Source organism: Erinaceus europaeus, chromosome 4, assembly GCF_950295315.1.
Source record: "Erinaceus europaeus chromosome 4, mEriEur2.1, whole genome shotgun sequence".
NCBI classification, from domain to species: domain Eukaryota; kingdom Metazoa; phylum Chordata; class Mammalia; order Eulipotyphla; family Erinaceidae; genus Erinaceus; species Erinaceus europaeus.
Genome location: NC_080165.1, coordinates 106725195 through 106750471, shown reverse-complemented (window position 1 = coordinate 106750471; position 25277 = coordinate 106725195). Strand labels below are relative to the sequence as shown.

At 36.8% G+C, this 25277-nt stretch overlaps 1 protein-coding gene across 14 annotated transcripts in view; it reads left to right on the top strand.

The window, feature by feature from the left end:
* AIG1 (androgen induced 1) overlaps positions 1-25277 on the top strand; it is a 341307-nt gene that overhangs the window by 175473 nt on the left and 140557 nt on the right. The gene's annotated exons all lie outside the window — the stretch shown is intronic.

Sequence of the window (25277 nt, the reverse complement as noted above, 5' to 3'; positions counted from 1 at the left end):
GGGGGAGAGAAAGATAGACACCTGCAGACCTGCTTCACCGCCTGTGAAGCGACCCCCCTGCAGGTGGGGAGCCGGGGGCTGGAACCGGGATCCCTACGCCGGTCCTTGTGCTTTGCGCCACATGCGCTTAACCCACTGCGCCACCGCCCGACCCCCTACTTCATCATTTTTAACAGCTGAGTAGTATTCCATTGTGTCAGTAGGCATCTGAGTTGCTTTTGAATTTAGGTTGTTTATTACAAATTGTGCTGAACAAATGTATTCATACATCTCTTTAAATAGATGCTTTGTCTCCTTTGGAAAATCTCCATGATAGGAGTTGTGGGATCATAGGGTTGGTACATTTTTGGTTTTTTGAGAAATCTCTGGATTGTTTTCTGAAGAGGGTGGACCAACTCCCATTACCATCAGCAGTATAGGAGACTTCTTTTTCCCCCATATCCTCACCAACATTTGTTGTTTCTGACCTAATGTCTGACATTCTTAAAGGTATACATTTGTATCTCATTATTGTCTTTATTTGCATTTCTCTCACAGTCAGTGACTGAGAATTTTTCATGTCTGTTGACTCTTTGGATCTCTTCTGTGGTGAAGATTCTATTCATGTTTCTTATTTTAACTTACACAGTTTGGCAATAGGCAACTGGAAACATTATTCTGTCTTCCTCCTCCTCACCCTAGCCCAATTCTTCATCTCTGTGACCAGAATGTTCTTTATGAAACACACATTGATTGTACCACTTTCCCGAGTGCCTGTTCAACACTCTCCAGAAGAAACCCAGTATTTTGTTGCCAGGTTCCTCTTATTCTACTCAGTGTGACCACAGCTACCCTTCTTTGTCATCTTTTGTGACCTCTTGCAGTAGCTATGCTTAGGTGATACATATTCATTTTCTCTCTTATTCCTCTACATTTAGAGGCATACTGCCCATAAGGTTGGAATGTCTTTTGTCCTACTTATTCACTGCACTAGCTTCTTTTTTTCTTTTTGTTTTTCCTTCCCCCAGTGTTATTACTGGAGCTCAATGCGTGCACTGCTTTTGGTGCTTTGAATCCACTGCTCCTAGGGGCTTTTTTTTAATTGGTTAAGACAGAGAGAAATTGAGAGGGGAAGGAGAGGTAGAGTGTGAGAGAGACAGAGAGACACTTGCAACACCTGCTTCACTGCTTATGAAATGTATCCCCAGCAGGTGGGGATTGGGGGCCTGAACTCCAGGCCTTGTGCGTGGTAATGTATGCACTTAAACAGGTGTGTCACTGCCTAGCCCAATTTCTTGACACTATTTCTTGAGAATTCAATGCAAGTCATGATATTTATTTGATATCCATGGTGTGTCAATATCTTACTTCTGAGGATGCTTCTCTCCCTGAATAGCCGTTGCCCATATGCTTGTCTGCTCCCTTGTTGACTAAAAAAGCAGCGACAGAGGGTCATTACACTATGCCTGGAATAGTGTAAGATATCAATATGCTTTATTGAATGATTATCAGTCACTGGGATGGACTAAATTTCATGCCTCACCTCAATTCTGTGTCCTAAAAGTGATACTATTAGGAGGTGGGGGTTTTAGGAGGTCAATTAGGTCATGAAAGTGATTTTCTCATGAATGAAGATAATTATAAAAAGAACCTCAATGAGTGCTGTTGCTTTTGTCCAGTCATTTGGTGATCCAGTTAGAAAACCATTAATCATTAATCCCCCAATAAAGATATTAAAAAAAAAAGAATATAGCCTTCTACTAATGGAAACTGGCTCTCAACAAATACTGTATTTGTCAACAACTTGGTTGTTGATCCCGTTCTTTAATTCATTTAGCTACTCTGAGTCTTTTGACAAGTGAATTTAGACCATTCACACTTAAGGTGATTATTGATATATGTGGTTTACTTATGTCCATTCTGATTTTTGTCTTGAGTTTATTTTAAATTGTTTAATCTTTGCCCATTTATTTCTATCTGACCTATTGAGTGAATGAGTTTCTGTGGTGAATTCCTCGCTGATTTTTCTTGTGTTTTCTGTAAATCTCTGTTACCTGCTTTGTTTTGTGGTTACCATGTGTGTAATAACTAGCATTGTGTATCTAGAAGAGTTTTTTTTTTAATTCCATTAGAATTTATTGTGAGTTTCTCTTTTTTTATTTCTTTTTTATTTAAGAAAGGATAAATTAACAAAACCATAGGGTAGGAGGGGTACAACTCCACACAATTCCCACCACCCAATCTCCATATCCCATTCCCTCCCCTGATAGCTTTCCCATTCTCTATCCCTCTGGGAGCATGGACCCAGGGTTGTGGGTTGCAGAAGGTGGAAGGTCTGGCTTCTGTAATTGCTTCCCCGCTGAACATGGACATTGACTGGTCGGTCCATACTCCCAGTCTGCCTCTCTCTTTCCCTAGTAGGGTCTCTGGGGAAGCGGAGCTCCAGGACACATTGGTGGGGTCTTCAGTCCAGGGAAGCCTGGCCGGCATCCTGATGGCATCTGCAACCTGGTGGCTGAAAAGAGAGTTAACATACAAAGCCAAACAAATAGTTGAGCAATCATGGATACAAAGGTAGAAGAGTTTTTTTAAGTTGATCTTGATTAACAAACATTTGATAGGGCTTCTTTGTCTTTTAATTCCCTCCCTTATTTGCTTGTTGTTCATACCTATTTTACTGTGTTCTTGTTTCTAGTTGACTGCTATTCACCTTGCTGAAAGCATGTATTCCTTTGCTTCCTTCTTTCCTGTAACACTATTCAGTATTTCTTGTAAAGTGGGGTTGTTTTTGGTAAATTCCTTTAGTTTTTGAGCATTTGGGAATACCTTTATTTCTCCCTCATCCTTAAAGGAGAATTTTTCAGGATACAAAAAGGACTAAAAGAGAGGGCTGAAATTCCCTCTCCTTTAGTGCCTTGAATATGTCAATCTACTCTCTCCTTGCCTCTAGGGGTTATGACGAAAAAAATCTGATGAGCATCTGATATTTCTCCCTTTGTATATAACTTCTTTCCTTTCCTGCAAATTTCATGATTTAGTTCCCACTGCTAAACAAACTTCCGGGAAGCTCAACAAAATATCCTACTTACACTTAATTTGCTAGAGCTTAGTCATTTACCATAACTAGATATAAAAAGGACTAGGGAATAACTTAAAAAAATTTCCTGTGGCCATGTGTAGTTTAAATATAGTAATCTGTTAATTATTCCAGAGAAAAGAGAATGAATACTGATTAGAAAAGTAACAATCTTTGTTACAAAACACTAGAGATCATGGATAACAGATTCATACATAGCCCATACATTTTTCTGTTTAGGGGATGAAATTTATTAAGAATGAATAATTTGTATTCTGGCATCATAAGTACTACATATTTTATCATAAACATTTCGTATTGAGTTAATCAAGATGGTGCCAGACTAGTAGATATAGCTCTTTTTTTGTTTTGTTTTCTATTAGTAATTTAATAGTGATCGACAAGATTATAGAATAAGAGGGCTACAATTCCATATAATTCTACCACCAGAGTTGGTAGAACTCCATTGTAGAACTCTATTCCCTCCATTGGCAAGTTCCTTATTCTTTATCTCTCTGGTAGTATGGACCAAAGCAAAGATCTTTAGGGGGTGCAGAAGGTGGGAGGTCTGGCTTCTGTAATTGCTTTTCCACTGGACATGGGCATACTCCCACAGGGATAAAGAATAGGGAAACTTCCAGTGGAGGGGATGGGATATGGAACTCTGGTGGTGGGAACTGTATTACTTGTACCCCTCTTATCCCACAATCTTGTCGGTCATTATTAAATCATTAATAATAAAAAAAGAAGTTGAAAAATAAGAAAGCACAAAGCAAAACTTTGCTGCACTGCATCAAAGTAAAAGACTCTGGGGTGGAGGGAGGGCTCAGGTACTGCAACTTGGTGGCACAGGAGGACCTAGAGGGAGTTGAACTGGTATGTGGAAACCTGAGAAATGTTACACATATACAACTACTGTATTTTACTATTGACTATACGTCATTAATCTCCCCAATAAGGAAAAATAAATAAAATCTTAAAAATGTAGTCACTGCAGAGTACTGGTCCTGGTCTTCATAGAGAATCATACATAATGGGAAGATAGTATAAATAACAATGAAGGGCCAAACTAGAAGCTTGAAGAAAAGCCCAAATCCAACAGAGCTGTATAGACTTCCTGATAAAGACTTCAAAGCAATGATTCTAGAATGCTCACTGAGTTAAGAAGACATATGAAGGAGGCACCAAAACATTTGAGAAGTAATAAAAAATATATAGAAAAGCCATATGGTAGAATATCAAAACAGAAATACACAAGGCATTAATTCTCTGATCCTCTTCTACTATTCATGTTTGTATTCTTTACATGGCAGAAAACGAAATGGACATTGTATGGTAGAAATCTGCAAATTACTTTTTTAAAGACCATATTAAATATTTTAGGCTTTGTGAGCTACTTAATTACTGTCACTATAATTCAACTCTCCTGTTTAAGTAGAAAGGCTGCTTTAGACAATGTGTAAGTTAATGAATGACTATATTTGAATAAAATGTTAACTAAGAAAAATAGATGACAGGTTGGGTTTGTTCCCTGGGCTCCATTTTTCAGACCACCTTCTCTTAGGAACTGGTATGTTATATTATTTGGAGAAATGTAGCCAACTCTAACTTTAACTAGTACATCTTACTTGTCTGAATCTTTTAATTTCAAAAAGATAAACTTCCAGGACTCTTATTTCACTTAATTTTCTTTCCTTTCAGTATACTGTTTCTTCTTTACTTATCCTGATTGAATTTTCAAAGTTCTGATCTTTCTGTTCCAGATTCTTTTGATTATTAAGACCAGCTGAATTGGATTCAGAGCTTTTCTAGATTTTTCAGTTTCATTATGTTTTGTCTGGAGGATTCCACCTGCATAAAAATGGAGATTCATCAGGTGTTTGGACAGGGAGAATGGAAGGCAAAAAGCATGTCCTATAAGAAATGAATGAAGAACATCATGCTGTGAGCTCTAAAATGTGAGTTAGATGGCGTAGCTCTCAGGCTGATTGGATGATAGCTTATTGTACTCTGTTACCCAGAGGATTGTACAAATTGAACTGATGTTTAGCAGCAGGGCAAAAAATAGTCTTTTCAGCAATGATTCTGTGTCTTACTCTTAGGGTATCTTTGCTTTTCTGGTTTAAATCAATCTGTGGAAGCAGAATCATACATAACTGAGCAGGGATGGCAAATTGATTTCCCTTTACATGCAAACTCCAACTGGTAGTACATGAAGTTCTCTGTTGGAAAGGGTTTTGTAACTATATTTGAGTTTTAACAGAGGTAGTCTATTTCTGTACCAGTGTCTTCCTAAGTATATTGAAGAAAGAGAGTTTGTAATAGGTCCTCATTGATACATGTTCAAGGAGCATGAAGGTAGAAGAAAGCCCATAGCTTAAACAGTCTCCAACCTAGTTTTTCATTTTTCAGAGAATAATATTAAAATACTCAGAGGTATTAAATAGTTTCTGCAGGATTGTATAGCTAGTTAACTATAAAGTCATAATTAGAAATAAACAGTGGAATTTTTATTGTGCATTACTATAGATTTAATTAAGGTTTTTATATTAAATTATTTTTTAAATTTCTGTCATCAAGAACTATGATTCATGGGGAGTCGGGCTGTAGAGCAGCGGGTTAAGCGCAGGTGGCGCAAAGCACAAGGACCGGCAGAAGGATCCCGGTTCTAACCCCGGCTCCCCACCTGCAGGGGAGTCGCTTCACAGGCGGTGAAGCAGGTCTGCAGGTGTCTATCTTTCTCTTCTCCTCTCTGTCTTCCCCTCCTCTCTCCATTTCTCTCTGTCCTATCCAACAACGATGACAACAACAATAATAACTACAACAATAAAACAACAAGGGCAACAAAAGGGAATAAATAAATAAAATAAAATAAAATAAAAAAAAGAACTATGATTCATTTGGAAGCTGATACCAAATGTTTATTTCAGGAAATGTATGCTTAAGGAAATATATGAAGAATTGGCATTTGATTATCTAACACATATTAGGTAGGAAACATAGAAAACCAAAAGCTTGTTCTTTGCATATTTACCAAAACAGACAGATATTTATCCAGATTAATATAAAGTGAAGATAAAAAATGGAGACAAAATGAGATCTAGAAGATAATTTAATATTTGCAGCAAATACTACAGAAATACAAAGACATAAATATAATGGACAGTGGCATGACAACAAATTGGACAACCTAGAAGAAATAAACTCATTCTTAAAAACACATAACAGCCCAAGACTAAGTCAGGAAGAAGCAGAATACTGGAATGAACATAACAAGTAAGGAAATTGAAACAGTAGTCAAATGCCCTCCAAGATATAAAACTCCAGGGACAGGTGGATTAACTAGTGAAATTTACCAAACTTCAAAGAAAAATCAGTATCTATTTTTCTCAAACTCTTACATTAAAATTAAATGAAATTGTAAAGTAGTCTAAACTCCAAACATAGTTTATAAAGTCACCATTATTCTGATTGCAAAGCTACGTGAGAACATAACACACATAAAAAGAAAACTAGGGATGGATATCTTCGATGAGCACAGATGTAAAAATCTTCATCAAAATACTAGCACACTGAATTTCAACAATATATTAACAGGGGACTGGGTGTTGGTGCACATGGTTGAATACACATGTTACAATGCCCAAGGACCCAGCTTTGAGCCCCCAGTCCTTACCTCCTGGACCAAAGCTTTGTGAGTAGTAAAGCAGTGCTGCAGGTGTCTCTCTGTCTCTCTTCCTCTCTATCTCCCCATTAGATTTCTAAGTCAGTGGCATTCCTCTGTGCAAACACTAAGGTAACAGAAGAAGAAATACAGACATTCAAAAATCAGTTCCTTTTATTATATTAAGAAAAACAATAAAGTATATAGTCACAAACCTAGCAAAAGACATGAGAGACTTGTATACTGAAAATTCAAGGAAATAGAAAAAGACACAAAGAAATGAAAAAATATTCCATATTCATGGGTTGGAAGAATTTACATCATCAAAATGAATATACTACCCAGAGCCATCTACAAATTTAATGCAATCCCCATCAAGATCCCAACCACATTTTTAGCAGAATAGAACAAAAGCTACAAATGTTTATCTGGAACCAGAAAACATCTAGAATCGCCAAAACAATCTTGAGAAAAAAGAACAGAACTGGAGGCATCACACTCCCAGATCCCAAATTGTATTATAGGGCCATTGTAGTCAAAACTGCTTGGAACTGGAACATAAATAGACACACTGACCAGTGGAACAAAACTGAGATCCCGGAAGTAAGCCACCCATGCCTATGGACATCTAATCTTTGACAAAGGTGCCCGCTATTAAATGGGGAAAGGGGAGTCTCCTCAACACATGGTGTTGGAAAAACTGGGTTGAAACATGCAGAAGAATGAAACTGAACCACCAAACACAAAAGTAAATTCCAAGTGGATCAAGGATTTGGATGTGAGACAATATAAAGAGCTCACCAAACTGAGCAACAAGAAAGCCAATAACCCCATTCTAAAATGGGGAAAGGATATGAACAGAATATTCTCCATAGAAGAGATACAAAAGTCCAACAAACATATGAAAAAATGTTCCAAGGCATTGAGATACCACTTCACTCACTCCTCTGAGAATGTCATACATCAGAAAAGGTAGCAGCAATGGAAGGGAAAACACCAAACAAAACTTGAACTGGAACAACAAAATACCAAATGATAAAGAAAAAAATGTCCTTTTGTTGTTGTTCTAAATTAAACATATGTGGCACTTTTCAAAACATCACAATCCAACTATCAGAACTATGATATAGTACTTTCATTAACAGAATACATATTTGTCGGTCAGGCTTTGCGAGAGGAGACAGATGACCCGGGACTCATGGCTGGGTTGTACGCAGTATCTCTTTATTCATGCAGGATGCAGCACAATCTAAGCCAAGCTAAGCTAAACCTAACACTACAACTTCAACTTACCACTACCAAAACAAACAATGTTGTTCTTATATACTTTCCAAGTAGGGTGTAAACAGGATGTGATATAGAGAGGGTGGAGAGAAAAGTGACTGGTGAAAATCAGGGTGTGACAAGGAGAGGGGGCGGAGCAGGCAAGAATTTACTACTGAACCACCAATGCCCAGGAGGGAGGGTGGTGCTTTATGTAAATGTAAAAGTGATTTATGTAAATAGACCGCAGCAGTGGTTATGTAAATAGAATACAGTAGTTATGTAAATAGAATACAGTGTTAAGCAGGGGGTATTAAACTAATGAAACAGAAGGGGTTTTTAGAAGCATACCAACACATATTGGTGAATAATAGAATAGAAACAATTCATACAAAGATCAGTATAGGTATCTACATGTAAAAAATACATGTAGGGAAATTAGTATATCAAAAAATCAATTTTATTTGGATCAGAGACCCAGATCATCAGAAATCAGCTAAACACATAGGTCATTTCCTCTCTTTGAAGTTCATTCTCAATGCTTAAAAAAACTGGACTTAGTTGTTTTGAAACATGTTTTCTTATTGTTGTTGTTGTTTTCCCAAAACAACTCAGTTTCAAGTGAAAAATGACTCTAAAATCCCTTGAGTTAAGATAAGGGCAGGAAACCTAGAATCATATTCTCCTAACCTAATCCTCAAGGTTTTCTAAGCTATTACACCTTATTGTGATGTGACAACTGATACATATACAGACAAAAAAATATATATTTTTTCCAGCTCTGAAATTTTGTATTTTCCCAAAATCTATAAAATAAAAATCATGTAGGATTAGATTAAGTAGAGTGGGGGCTAGTCGGTAGTTCCCCTTGGTAAGCACAGGTACTACAGTGCACAAGGACCTGTGTTCAAGGCCCTGGTCCCCACCTATGGGGAAAGCTTCATTAGTGGCGAAGCAGAGCTACATGTGTCTCTGTTTCTCTCCCTCTGTATCTCCCCCTCCCCTCAACTTCTCTGTCTCCACCCAACAGTAAATAAAGATTTTAAAAAATGATTGTTTCTCTCATTACCAAGTGTGTCTCTCATTGCCAAATCACAGTTTCTAGAAAAGTACCTGGCTCACATAAAGGTGTTTTATAAGTATTTTATAAATTAATAAATTAGCAAGAGACACCATTAATTATAACCTTTATTGTACTGATTAGGAAACTGAGGGCTAGAGAAGTTTAATTGCAGACTCTGAGTCATAAAATTAATATATAGTGTTACCTGGCTTCAAGCTCAATTTTTACCTAAGAGCAGCTCTTAAATGTTATTTGGCCTATCTTGATGGAATCACATTGAGCCCTAATAAATGCCTAGATATGCCTGATGGAATATTAGTAAAATAATTAGTATAATGATGGTGAAACTATGATGCCTCCAGTATTCCCTGAGTTTTTTTTCTTGATCATATACAGAGCACATTCTGCCTTGGCACATTCAGGTTGGATACCTCTTTTTACTTATTTACTTTACATATCTTGAACTAAAATCTCCTTGGTGTGTCTTTCACTCACTAATCCTAGTTTATCCCTGTTAACAAACAGAATAGATTCTTTCTGCTGCCAGGTTGGAGAGGAAATTAATACCAAGAGGGCAAACTCTTTACAGATTTCCCTAGTTTCTTGCTGGGTACAACAAGCATTCTCCAGTGGGCAATTTACAAGGCAGTTTACCTGCCATAGATATTTTAATGAGTAGTATTGTTGTTTCATCCTAATTAATGGTGCTGTTCCTTTCCTTCACCAGATCAGCTTGTTCTTATTCAGGAAATTGAATACTCACTACTGACTGTGTTATCTTTTTTGTCTTTCTAAATTGCCTTCTGATGAAAGAGTTCTTCAAACTATGTTTATTTCCTCTTCCAATGTAAGTGTATAAACACTGACAAGGAGATATCTAGTAAACCCTTTGAGCTCCTTGAAATCAAGACATGATACTGAGTTGTTTAACTCTGGTTTTGTTGGGGTCTCTGACTTTCACTTGACCACTGAAAGCATTTTAGATCACGATACACTGTGATCTCCACTAGTGACATCTAGTTCCCAAGAATATTACCTGTTATCTTAACTTTTATCTATATCCATTTACTTTTGTGTGCTCCACTAGAGGACATAGAGAAAAACTGTGATAAATAAAGCAAGTATTTTACATGATCTGAACTGTGCTTAATCTCATGCATAGATTATTGTATTTAGTAGAGAATAGTGTCCTGAGAAACAGCATAAGAGCGGCCTGAGTTAAGTACTTGATATTCATGATTTCATTTCATCCTCAATTTCTACTTTCTACCCTATGGTATTCTATCTTTTTCAATGATATGATTGATTATATACAGTAATCCATGTAAAGTGTCTCTAACAGTACCTGGTATACAAATAACACTCAAGAAATGTAAATTGTTACCATTACCATATTTCTCAGTGGTAAATAGATTCAGTATTTTTTAATTTAGACTGACAATGAAGCATGCATTTTTCTGACTGAAATTAATACACTATACTACACTATAGTAGAATGTACGGCAAGGTAGAAACAAGAACAAGCTATAGGACAAAAGACCTGGAGTTTGGCATTAGTTTTGCCCAAGCAGGTCTTTCAACATCGAGAATTTTGATTATCTACGTAGCTCATTGAATAAACCCAAACTGTAGTGGAAGATGCTTCAGGATATACACAGTAGCAAAATGACTAAAGCACCATCCAGAACACCTCTGTCAGCTCATCATCACCTACCCTAACTATCTCCAGCTCTCAGTAGAAAGGCATCAGGAATCAGTCGGCATGAGATTTTTTAGGGAAAGTGCAACATAAACATACTATTGATAGTGTTCTGTTTTTTGTTCTTTTTTTTTTTACACCAGTTTCTTATTATTCTTACACATGGGAGGTAGCAAGTTATAGTAAGATAGGTGCTGGCCCAAGAGTAATTAAGAATCTTTGACCTTACTTGGGGTGATTCCAATTCCAGCTCTGCCACTATCTGGTTAAGAAAATGACATTTGTCTTTCTCAGACCTTGTTTTTTTCACTGATCAGAAAAGGATTGTTAAAATTTCTTTCAAGTTGGAACCTCCCGCTTCCTCTATAGAGCCTATATTTCCCCCAGTCCTGGAACCTCTAGGGTGGGGCTCACTTTTCTGCATGTTTCTTTTAATTCATACCAAATGATATTGCATCTGCCAATCCCAACCTAATCAACACAACGAGTACCACTTTGGCATGCTTCACTTCGGGCTGTGTCCAGAGGAGTCAGATGTGGAATGTCAACCCTTCACCCTCATACTCGGGTGAGACCTTTCTTTTCTCACAGAATTCTCTAATTCCATTTTGGGTGGTTCAAAGTCTCAGAACATAGATATAGACCAGGTCCCATGAGATAGGGCAAAATATATACCTGAAAGCAAAAGTGCACAGTAGTCTGCAGTGAGTCAATATATGCAGCAAGCAAGTAGAAAGACCTAAAAATACACCATAAAGTACCTAATTAAATAGTTTCTACTTAGACCTCTGCTCACCTACTTCCTATTACACTTCCCTCAGTCACTCCAAAGCTAACCTTATCAAAGTAAGGACTGCAAAAGCTGAATAAGGACAAGAGACTGGCATACTTTAATGATGACTCTTTAGTCATTATCAGGCCACTCTATCAGCTGGGGCCCTAGTTGGGGGGTCCTTAGATTCCCAAACAGTCATGATGGGCCTAGACCTCAAGTTGAAAGCTTTCTGCTACTAAAATTTTTTATAAGAAAACAATGGTGAGATGAAATCCTATGAGTAGAAAATCATCTCGTCTCTCTTTGCCAAGCATATTGAGTGTTAGTGTGGGGAAAATAAAATCTGTGAAAAGGTTCATTCAGCCTTTTCTTAGTAGACCAAGTGGTTGGCATTTCTGCTGGCTTCTGAAGCACATTACAAATCACAATCTGGAAAAAGTTCCAAAGCAGCTTCAAGCTTTCCTGATGAATTTGGATACGTCTTTAGGTCTTACACTGCAGCTCATCCTTAACAACTGACAAAATATTTACTTTGCTCAGTACAGAAAAGGGTAACATTTTCCAAAATATTAAAGTAGGTTGGACTCAGAACACAATGAGGCAAAAAGTTGGATCTTTTCTTGAAGCCATGTTATTGGATCATTTTCCAGAGTGCCATGAGAAACAGAGCCTTGGTGGATATTTGTGCTCCATGGCAGTCTGAAAAGGGCATAATATAGCAACCACACTCTGTCTAATGTACCCACTAGTGTACAGACCAGAGGTTTTCAAAATGTGGTCGCCAGACCAGTAATATCAATATTACCAAGGAACTTGATAAAAAACGCAAACTTAGTCCTAGACCTGCTAAATCAGGAAGATTTAGCCTACCAATCTTAACTTGCAATGAATTCTTCAGGGAAACAAATCTAAGTAAATCCAATGCTGGTAAAAATTTCAGAATCAGTGGCCTAAGAAGGTTACAAATGCTTATCACCTTTGAATTGGATGTGTGGAACTCATAGCTAAAGTTCTCATTAATCAAATTGGTTTTTAATAAGATGAACTATTATGCAAATTTGAAAACCTTAAGTATATTACTTTTTGAAATGGTCTACGTCACTTTCTCTTTTCCTCCTTTCCCCACAACTTTCCCTCACTCTACATCTTGTTTATTTTAGGTATAATATTATGGTAATAGTGTGAAATACACACAACTATTATTTAAAAGTGCAAATAAGAAAACACTGAAATTTTTTTTAACACATATTGTGATTTTTAATTTATTTTTAAGTGGAGACAGAGGCAGAGAGGGAAAGGGACATCAAGTGATTAGAGGGGAGAGGTTAGGGCACAAATATTCCATAGCACCAAAGATTCCTACAGTGCAGTGAGGGCTGGTCTCAAACATGGTTCACAATGCAATTCACTACCCAGGTAAGATACTTCAACAGCCAACCTATTAAAAAACCTCTTCTTTAAGTTCATTCATAGGGTTGAATAGCTCCAATTTATGTTTTTCCTTCTATATATCAATCTTATTGTTAATATAAACATTATGGTATATAAATAAATTGAAATTTGTTTTCATTTGACTTACTAGAAATTATTTGCCAACTTTAATTCATAAATAAATTACTGTAGCCCAGTCAGTGAATAGAGCCCCAATTCAATCCTGAGAACTACATACAATCTAGCTATACTCTAGGCTGCCTGCCTCTCTCTCTCTCTCTCTCTCTCTCTCTCTCTCCCTCCCTCTCTCTTTTATTTATTTATGATAAAAATAGGAGGAGAGAGAAAGAACCAGACATCACTCTGGCACATGTGCTGCCGGGGATCGAACTCGAAACCTCATGCTTGAGAGTCCAAAGCTTTATCACTGCGCCACCTCCCGGACCACACGTATCTCCTTCTACCTATATCTCTAGCACTATCTCAAAACAAATCGATAAATCTTTTTAAAAGAAATAGACTACCATTTTGATGGATTTTTTTTTTTACTTTTTGATTATTGGTTTAATAATGATTAACAAGATTGTAAGATAACAGAGGTACAATTCCATATACTTCCACCAAAGTCTCATGTCACATCCCCTCCATTGAAAGCTTCCCTGCTTTTTTGTTTGTTTGCTTGCTTGCTTGCTTCCCTGTTCTTTATTCCCTTTGGAAGTATGGACCAAATTTCATTATGGAATGCAGAAGGTGGAAGGTCTAGTTGCTTCTCCATTGAACATGGACATTGTTAGGTCAATCCATACCTGGAACCTGTTTCCATCTTCTCCTACTTGGGTAGGACCCTGGGGAGAGGTAAGGTTTCAGGACACATTGATGAGTTCTTACTTTATCTGACAAGTTTAGCCTTAGCGTGATTGAGAGGAGTGAAATAGGAAGTAGGTGAGGAGGGTATCTAGGTCTAAGTAGAAACTATTTGATTAAATACTTTATGGTGTCTATTTTAGGTCTTTCTACTTGCTTGCTGCACTTATTGTGTCACTGCAAACTACTGTGCACCTTTACTTAAAGGTAGATATTTTTCCCTAAGTTATGATTACTTACATGTGCACATGTACTTCTGTCTTATGGACCTTGGTCTACATACAGCTGTGGCTTTGTTAGGAAGTACAGTCCTATGAGATAGGAAAGGTCTCACCAGAGTAATAAAGCTGAAGAGTTGATATTCCATGCTTGACATCTCTGGACACAGTCCGAAGTGAAATATGTTGATGTGACAGTATTTGCATTGACTTGGTTGAGATCAACAGATGTAGTATCAAATGGTATGAATCTAGAGAAGTGAGCAATAAAACAAGCCGCACACCAGAGTTTCCAGGACTAGGAGAAATATGGGCTTTTTTTTTAGAGAATGGGGAAGGTTCCTGCTGTCTTAGAGTTTAAGAAGGCAATAGATAATTATTGTTGTAACCAAGTTATTTGGAAATTTGGTTTACTTTGAAAATCCCATGGTTAGGATTTGCTGTATAAGACTCACCATGATTTATGTCATTTAATGCTATTTACATATAGCTGTATCTTAATTTACATGTAGCTGTATCTTATATAGTGACATGACCAGTTGCTTCTAATCTCTCTGGTCTAAAATTATAGGTGACTTAATATTTCAAAGAAATATTCATTATTAGAAGTGATGATTTAAGTTCCCTGTTAAAACTCAGTCAGGTTACCAATTTGAAACCTTAAACATTCATTCTATTTTTCCCTCTCATAATGATTAAATAGTGATTTATAAGATTGTAAGTTAATAGGAGAGTATAATAACACCATTCCCGCAACCAAGATCTGTGTCCGAATCTTCACCCTCTATAATGAAACTGAAAGTCTACCCTCACCCAGAGTTTTTTTACTTTGATGCAATACTCCAAATTCAGTTAAACTCTACTTTGCACTTCCCTTTCTATTCTTCTTTCTCAACAGCTGTTTATAAATGTGATCATCCCATACTCATCTTTCTCTTTCTCAGTTATCTCACTCAGCATAACTCCTTCTAACTCCATCTAAGATCAGAGAAGGTGGGTTCATTATTCTTAACTGAATATTCAATTGTGTATATATGCCACAACTTTCTCATGCACTCATCTGTTGTTGGCACCTGGGTTGCTTCCAGGTTTGGGCTATTATGAATTGTGCATCTATGAAGATAGGTGTACACATGTTTTTTTGAATGGGTGTGATAGAGTCCTTAGGATAAATCCTTAGGAGAGGAATTACTGGGTCATGATGTATGTCCCTTACTAGCCTTATGAGAGTTATCCAGACTGCTCTCCACAGGGGCTGGACTAACTGACATTCCCACCAGCAGTGCGGGGGGGGGGGGGGGTTGTCCTTTGTCCCCACAACCTCTCCAGAATTTGTTGCTGCTGTCGTTTTTGATGTATGCCATTCTCACAAGGGTGAAGTGGTATCTCATTGTTGTCTTTATTTGCATTTCTCTGACAATCAGTGACCTGAAACAGTTTTTCATATGTTTGTTGGCCTTTTAAATCTCTTTTGCAGTGAATATTCTGTTCATATCCTCTCCCCACTTTTGAATTGAATCATTTGGTTTTTTGTTGCTGAGTTTGGTGAGCTCTTTGATTATCCTCTTGTCTGATGTATGGCATGTAAAGCTTTTCCCCTTATCTTGTGAAGGTTCTCTTTGTGTGTGATGGTTTCTTTTGCTTTGCAGAAGCTTTTCAATTTAATGTAGTACCATTGATTTGTTTTTGTTTTAGTCTTCTTTGCAATTGCAATCAAAGATGCCCTTGAGGTTTGGATGGAAAAGTCCGCCAATATTTTCCTCTAAGTATTTGATAGTTTCTGGTCTAATACCCAGATCCTTGATCCATTTGTAGTTGACTTTTGTTTCTGGTGAGATAAAGTGGTTCGGTTTCATTTCTCTGCAAGTTTCAACCCAATTTTCCCAGCACCATTTCTTGAAGAGACCCTCTTTTTTCTATTTAATAGCTTAGGTCCCCTTATCAAAAATTAGGTGTCTATAGGTATAGGGGTTTATTTATATACTTTGAGGTCGGGGCTATAATGCCTTCATTTCTGTTTCTTTTTCTCAAGATTATTTGGCAATTGTAGGTGTTTCCTGGTTCCAGATAAATGATTGTAATTTTTGTTCTATTCTCTTAAAGAAACTTAGTGGGACTTTGATGAATCTTGCATTAAATTTGTATATGGCTCTGGGTAGATTATTCATTTTGATGTTATTAAATCTTCTAATCCGTGAACATGGGATATCTTTCCATTTCTTTGTATCATTTTCTGTTTTCTTGAATAAGCGATTTGTAGTTTTCAGTATATAAGTCTTTCACATCTTTGGTCAGATTTATCTATAGATATTTTATTGATTTTGCTGCTATAGTGAATGGGAGTGATTTCTGGATATCCTCTTCATGAGACTTAGTGTTTGCATAAAGGAATGCCACTGATTTTTATCTATTAATTTTGTAGCCTGACACCTTGCTATATTGCCTAATGATTTCCAGAAGCTTTCTGCTGAATTCTTTAGGTTTTTCTATATATATTATTATGTCATTTGCAAAGAGTGATAGTTTGACTTCTTCCCTTCCTATCTGTATTCCTTTAATTCCTTTCTCTTGCCTGATTGCTATGACGAGAACTTCCAATACTATGTCGAAGAGTAAAGGTGATAGTGGGCAGCCTTGTCTAGCAAATCTCTGAATGAGATTTTTGCTATACATGAACTCCATTAGCTTGAGGAACTTTCTATCTATTCCCATTTTGTGTAGTTTTTTTAAAATTATTTTTATTTATAAAAAGGAAACACTGACAAAAAAGAACTATAGGATAAGAGGGGTACAACTCCATACAATACCCACCACCAGAACTCAGTATCCCATCCCTTCCCCGATAGCTTTCCTATTCTTTATCCCTCTGGTAGTATGGACCCAAGGTCATTGTGGGATGCAGAAGGTGGAAGGTCTGGCTTCTGTATTTGCTTCCCCACTGAATATGGGTGTTGACCGGTTGATCCATACTCCCAGCCTGCCTCCCTCTTTCCCTAGTAGGGTGGGGCTCTGGGGATAGCTTCCCTCTGGAGAAGTAGTGTTTCTTATCATGAACGGATGTTGGATTTTGCCAAAGGCTTTCTCTACATATATTGAGATAACCATGTGGTTTTTGAATTTGTTTTTATTGATGTGGTAAATCACATTGATTGACCTATATATATTGAGCCAGTCTTGCATTCCTGGGATAAATCCCACTTGGTGGTAATAAACAATCTTTTTTTTAATTAAAAAAAATTTATTAGTGTTTTAATAATGATTGACAATATTGTGGGATAAGAGGGGTACAAGTCCATACAATCCCCACCACCAGAGATCCATATTGTTCCTCCTTCATTGAAAGTTTCCCTATTCTTTAGACCTCTAGCAGTATGGACCAAAGATCTTTATGGGTAGCAGAAGTTGGAAGATCTAGCTTCTGTAGATGATTCTCTGCTGGATTTGGTCATTGAAGGGTTGATACATAGCTCCAGCCCGTTTCTGTTTTTCATTACTTGGGTAGGGCTCTGCAGATGTGGGGTTCCAGGACACATTCCATGATATTTTTTTAAACAACTCAATTCCTGAGCAGTTTCACTTTTAATGTGCTTCATGGATTTGAAGCCCACTGGCAGTGTTGTACCATGGTTTTGTGTTTCTGCTTTAATTTTTCTCTTTCTCTCCTGCTCCAGCTATCCACACATAATTACTAATCTTCAGACAATGATGTTCGATTTTTTTAAATTTCTTTATTGGGAGATTAATGTTTTACAGTCCACAGTAAAACACAAGAATTTGTACATGTATAACAGTTCCACATGACAGCACAACCCCCGATAGGTTCTCCTCTGCCACCATGTTCCAGAACCTGAACCCTCCCACCACCCCCAGGGTCTTTTACTTTGGGGCAGTACACCAATTCCATTCCAAGTTCTGCTTAGTGTTTTCCCTTCTGATCTTGTTTTTCAACTTTTGTCTATAAGAGTGAGATCAACACTTATTCATCCTTCTCTTTCTAGCTGATCTCACTTAACATGCTATCTTCAAGCTCCATCCATGATGGGATAAAGAAGATGAATTCACCATTTTTAGTAGCTGAGTCGTATTCCATTGTGTATATAGATGACAACTTACTCAGCCACTCATCTAATGTTGGACACCTGAGTTGATTCCAGGTTTTGGCAAATTGTGCTGCTATGAAGATAGGTATACACGAATCTTTTTGATGGATATGTTTGTTTCCTTAGGATGAAGGCCCAAGAGAAGAATTGCAGGGTCATAGGGAAGATCCATTTCTAGCCTTCTGAGAGTTCTCCAGACTGCTCTGCACAGGGGTTGGACCAGTTTACATTCCCACCAGCAGTGCAGGAGGGTCCCTTTGTCCCCACAACCTCTCCAGCATTTGTTCCTGCTATCTTTTCTGATATATGACATTCTCACAGGAGTGAGTGAAGTGGTATCTCATTGTTGTCTTTATTTGCATTTCTCTGACAGCATTTTTTCATATGTTTGTTGGACTTTTGGATCTCTTCTATGGAGAATATTCTGTTCATATCCTCTTCCCATTTTAGAATGGGGTTATTGATTTTCTTGTTGCTCAGTTTGGTGAGCTCTTTATATATTTTGGTTATTAGCCTCTTGTCTGATGTATGGCATGTAAAGATCTTCTCCCATTCTGTGAAAGGTCTTTTTGTTTGGGTGTTGGTTTCTTTTGCTATGCAGAAGTATTTTAATTTGATATAGTCCCATTGGTTTGTTTTTTATTTATTGTTCTTTGTAACTGAAGTTACAATAAACTGAAGTTCTTCTTTGAAGCTGAATTCACTTTATTAATATGTTTTTAAAATTTATGCAGAAAAGAGTTCTGCCAATATTTTCCTCTAAGTATTCGATAGTTTCTAGTCTCACATCTTTTTGTTTGGGTATTGGTTTCTTTTGCTGTGAAGAAGTATTTTAATTTGATGTAGTCCCAATGGTTTATTTTTTATTTATTGTTCTTTGAAGCTGAATTCATTTCATTGAATATGTCTTTAAAATTTATGCAGAAAAGAGTTCTGCCAATGTTTTCCTCTAAGTATTCGATAGTTTCTAGTCTCACATCTTTTTATTTGGGTATTGGTTTCTTTTGCTGTGTAGAAGTATTTTAATTTGATGTAGTCCCAGTGGTTTATTTTTTATTTATTGTTCTTTGAAACTGAATTCATTTCATTGAATATGTCTTTAAAATTTATGCGGAAAAGAGTTCTGCCAATATTTTCTTCTAAGTATTTGATAGTTTCTGGTCTCACATCCAAGTCCTTGATCCACTTGGAATTTACTTTTGTGTTTGGTGGTTCAGTTTCATTCTTCTGCATGTTTCAACCCAGTTTTTCCAACACCATGTGTTGAGGAGACTCCCCTTTCCCCATTTAATAGCGGGCACCTTTGTCAAAGATTAGATGTCCATAGGCATGGGTGGCTTACTTCCGGGATCTCAGTTTTGTTCCACTGGTCAGTGTGTCTATTTATGTTCCAGTTCCAAGCAGTTTTGACTACAATGGCCCTATAATACAATTTGGGATCTGGGAGTGTGATGCCTCCAGTTCTGTTCTTTTTTCTCAAGATTGTTTTGGCGATTCTAGATGTTTTCTGGTTCCAGATAAACATTTGTAGCTTTTGTTCTATTCTGCTAAAAATGTGGTTGGGATCTTGATGGGGATTGCATTAAATTTGTAGATGGCTCTGGGTAGTATATTCATTATGATGATGTAAATTCTTCTAACCCATGAACATGGAATATCTTTTCACTTCTTTGTGTCTTTTCTATTTCCTTTAATAGTGACTCATAATTTTCAGTATATAAGTCTTTCACTTCTTCGGTTACGTTTATTCCTAGATATTTTACTGTTGTTGTTATAAACCAATTTTAAATCACTAATAAAAAATGAAATTAAAAAAATTGCCACCAAAATGATTAATTGTATCTAAGAGAGATGTGTTCTCAGGGCCAGAAAAAAATGGAGATAACCTTTCTTTACCTCTTTATGTAGGTGTGGAGCTAGCTTTAAAAAAATGTGTTCTACCTATTTTCAGGATTCCAAATTAAAAAACCAATTCACACTTTATATAAGAATTCAATTTGTATTCCCTGGAAAAGGCAAATGTTGCTTTTGTAGCCATAAAAAATATATTGCTTTGAATTACATTTTGGGCAGAGTTACATGTACCTGTTGATATAAATCCAATTTGAAGACTAGGAGGAGGAACTTTAGTTCTTGCAGCCAGTGGAAGCTAAATGTGGCCCTAAGTGGTGCTTGTCTCTCCAGTACAAGGAAGGCCTGACTCCAGGAGTAGCCTTGGACTTGGCAGTAAGGCACTATTTCTTGCAGTTGAAACAAAGAACTCAACAGTATTCATATTTACTACTCACATTTGAAGATCTTTGCCTCCAAAAACAAAATTTCTCTAAAGAGACTCAACTTATAATTCTGGCATGGGCAGCTTATTGTGCAATTGAGTTCCACTTGCTTAGCATCTTAGTTTCTTTTTCTGTGAGTCATTCCAAGGTAATATTTCCCAAGTTAGAAATCACACCAAAACATTCCCACAACTACACTGTCAGTTTTCACCAATTTTCTCATAAGTTCCATCAAAAAGCATATGCATAGTTTTTTGGGACTTGGAAAAAAGACATCATGTAGTGTCCATTTTCACATTTGTAATTTAATGCTTTAAAGTTCATCAAGCTATCCAGTTGATCATTAATGCCACAGCTCCTACATTTATAGGGGAACAGCTATGATGTCACTTTGTGACTCAGATGGGCTGGGTCACCACGATATTACCAACTCATCATCTTATCTCAGAAAATAGCACTATTTCCATAAAATACCCTCCACAGAAAATGATGCTTTGGTCAGTGCTATGTAATTGTTTTTTCTTAATGTATAATAATATTTTTTATATAATAACTTCTTTATTGTAATGCTTCTGGTATTTAGACACCCCAGAAAGGAAGAACTTTCTATGATACTGCTTCATACTTAGCCATTTACAAGGCTTCATCATTCAAAGTGAGGAATTATCACCTTTACTGACTCTTTTGTTAAAAGAGATTTTAAAATGTGGTTCCAAGTTCAGGTAGTTTCTCTTAACTTAATATTGACTAGATTTAGGTTAGACTAGAATAGATAAGATTAGATTAGATTAGATTTAATCTCATCATTTTCTTCTTTTCACCCTTAGATTAGTAGATCAATTTCTTAAAGTCTAGAATGTTGACTTTTACTTATTTTTTTTAATTTAAACTTTGTTTTATTTAATAGAGACAAATTGAGGGCCATGGAGATAGGAAGGGTGAGAGAGGTATAGAGACACTTGCAGCACTTTTTCACAACTCATGAGGCTCTTCCCCTGCAGGTGAGGACTGGGTGCTTAAACCTGGGTCCTTATGCATGCTCTTAACCAGGTGTACTGCCACCTGGCTCCTCGATTGTTGACTTTATTATAACACTTTCTGTTGTAAAATAATTTCATGAATCCCTAAATTCTATAGCAGTTACTCAGTGGTTGGTTTGGATATTCTTACCAATATGTGAAATCATTTTAGAAGCATACTGGTATACTATTTATTAGGAAAATAAAAGCATATACTTTTGTACCACACCCACAACCAAAATTCTATGTCTCCATCATCCCACTTCCCAAGGAAAACCTCCATAGTTTTCACAAATTTTAGGAACAGTTTTCTTGCTTTTGCTTTGTTTGTTTTTACAAGTTCATGTGTATCAGTTCTCTAGATTCTACATGAATGAAATCATCTGGTAGCTGTCTTTCATCTCTGTACTTACTTCACTAAACATAATCACCTCTAGTTCTGTCCATTATGTCCCAAAGGACATGATAACATCTTTTTGATTGCAGAATAATATCCCATGGAGTCTATATCCTATAATTTCTTTTAAAAAATTTATTATAATCTTTATTTATTGGATAGAGACAACCAGAAATCGAGGGGGTGGGGGGAAGATGGAGGAAGAGAGAGATAAAGAGACCTGCAGCACTGCTTTATGTGTGGGCTTGTTTCTGGGCTTTCAGTTCTGTTCCACTGATCCTGGTCTCCAGTCTTTATTCTAGTACCATGCTATTTTATATTGCTTTGTAATATAAACAGAAGTTGGGGTGCATGATGCCTCCACTTTTCTTTTTTTCTCAAAAATGCTTTAGCTATCTGTGGCTTTTTGTGGTTCCACACAAATTTTTCAACAAGTTGTTTAGTTTCCTCGAAAAATGCCATTGGGACCTTGATAAAGATTACATTGAAATTATAGATTGCTTTTAGCAAAATGGCCATTTTAATAAAGTTTATTCTTCCAACCCAAGAACAAGGAATAGTCTTCTATTTCTGTATGTCCTTCTCTATTTCTTTTATCAGTGTCCTATTGTAAAATTGCTTCACCTCCTTCGTGAGATCCACCTGCAAGGTATTTTATCTTTTTGAGTTCAATTGTAAATGGGATTGAATCTTTTATTTCTCTTTTCTTTGACCCCTTGTTTGTATACAGAAATGCCACAGATTTATGTGTATTGACTTTTTATCTTGCTATTTTATTGCATTTATTGTTTCTAGTATTTTTTATTGGAGTCTTTGAGATTCTCTAGGTATACTATCATGCTGTCAGCAAATATCGATACCTTGATTTCTTCCTTTTTAATATGGATACCTGTAATATATCTTTCTTGCCTGATTACAACAAAGAGGCCATAAAGGACTATATTGAATAATAATGGGGACAGTGGACATCATTGTCTGGTTTCAGATTTTAGGGAGAAAGCTTTCAGTTTTTCCCCATTATGGATCATGATGAGAAATCCTTTTTTTTTTTTTTTGAGGGTATTTTTTTTTATTTCTTTATTGGGGAATTAATGTTTTACATTCAACAGTAAATACAATAGTTTGTACATGCATAACATTCCCCAGTTTCCCATATAACAATACAACCCCCACTAGGTCCTCTGTCATCCTTCTTGGACCTGTATTCTCCCCACCCACCCTCTCAGGCAGAAGTTGAAAAACAAGATCAGAAAAAAAAAAAAGAGAGAAAAAAAATAAGTAGAACCTGAAATGGAATTGGTGTATAGCACCAAAGTAAAAGACTCTGGAGTGGGGGTGGGTGAGTGGGGAGAAACTGTCTTTCTATTCCCAATTTATGTAGGGTCTTTATCATAAATGGATGTAGGATCTTGCCGAATGCCTTTCTTGCATCATTTGATATAATTAAGTGTTTTTTGTCTTTTTGCTGATATGTTGGATTATATTGATTGATTTGTGAATATTGAACCATTCCTGCTTTTCAAGGATGAGTCTCATTTGGTCTTGGTGAATTGTTCTCTTGATATGTTGTTGGGTTAAATTTGCCAAGGTTTTGTTGAAAATCTTTGCATCAATGTTCATCAGGGATATATGTCTATACTTTTCTGGTAGAGTATATTCTTGCTTTAAGGATTAATGTGATGTTAGTCTTGTAGAATGTATCTGCGAATGGTTCCACCTCTTCAGTTTTCTGGAATAGTTTGATGAAAACTGGTGTTTGTTCTTTGAAACTTATAGAGTTCATTGATAAAAACCATCAGGACTTTGGCTTTTATCTTTGGAAAGCTTCTTTGATTAATGATTCAGTTTCTATGTTAGAGATTGGCCTGTTTAAGTTATCAGCTTCTTTTTGGGTTAAGCTTGACAGATAGTATGATTTAAGAATTCATCTGTTTCATCTAACTGGTCTAATTTATTTATTTTCATAGAGGTGTTCATAGTATCCTCATATAATCCATAGTTTCTCCCCATCTTCCCGTCTTTAGTTGTAATTTCACCTGTTTGTTTCTTGATTGCTTGCTTTTATCAAAGCATGCATCTCTCTCCCTCTCTCTGCTTCTCTCTCTCTCTCTCTCTCTCTTTCCTCTTTAGTAAGTCTAGTCAGTGTTTTATCTAGTTTATGCTTTCAAAGAACTAGCTCTTGGTTTCATTAGTCTTTTGAATTATCTTTCTAGTCTATATTTTGTCAACTTCTGCTTTAATTTTGACTGTTACCCTTCTCCTACTGAGTCTCTTTGCTGCTTCTTTTCTAATTGGTTCAGTTGTGATATTAGATATTTAACTTTAGTCTTCAATTTTTGTTGATGTGGGCCTATATTACTCTAAATTTTCCTCTTAAGACTGCTTTTGCTGCATCCTAAGTATATTTTTTAAAAGTATAGACATGTTAAAAATTTATCTGAACAAAAATCAATTTGAACCAGGCAGTGACAAACTAGAAATGGTTAAGAGTACTACATACCAGTACTGCATTTAGGACAAGACATTTGTAGAGAAAATATAGTTATGATTCAGGAAAACTGTTTATTGGCTTAAGCAGTTACCTTATTTAAAAAAGCTTGGTTCACTACTCATGTTCAGTTGTCCTCCATTTTCAACTTTTAACCTTGATGCATTTAGCGGTATAGATTTGGGTTTGCTATGGTAGTTTGCCAATTCATTAAAACCACCTTTGTGGGAGTCAGGCGGTAGCGCAGTGGGTTAAGCGCACATGGCGCAAAGCACAAGGACTGGCATAAGGATCCTGGTTCGAACCCCTGGCTTCCAACCTGCTGGGGGGGTCACTTGACAGGCGGTGAAGCAGGTCTGCAGGTGTCTGTCTTTCTCTTCCCCTCTCTGTCTTCCCCTCCTCTCTCCATTTCTCTCTGTCCTATCCAACAATGACGACATCAATAACAACAACGATAACTACAACAATAAAAAAAAACAAGGAAAAAAAAAAACCACCTTTGTATAATGATCAACTTGTTTGTCACACACTAGTGCAAAACTATAATATATAGAGGATTATGAAGCTGGTAAAAAAAAGCTCACTTGAATAAAGTGTTGCTTTGCAATGTATTTATTGATGTCATTGTTGTTGGATAGGACAGAGAGAAATGGGGAGAGGAGGGGAAGACAGAGAGGGGGAGAGAAAGATAGACACCTGCAGACCTGCTTCACCACCTATGAAGCAACTCCCCTGCAGGTGGGGAGCCTGGGGCTCGAACCAGGATCCTTACACCAGTCCTTACGCTTTGCTCCACATGCGCTTAACCCGCTGCACTACCGCCTGACTCCCAAGACGTATTTATTTACTTATTTATGAGAAAGGACCAGAGCGTTACTCTAACAGTGTGATGCCAGGGATCAAACTTGAGGGTTTCATGGTTGTGAAGTCTAACATCATATCCCTGAGCTCACCTAGCAGACCAA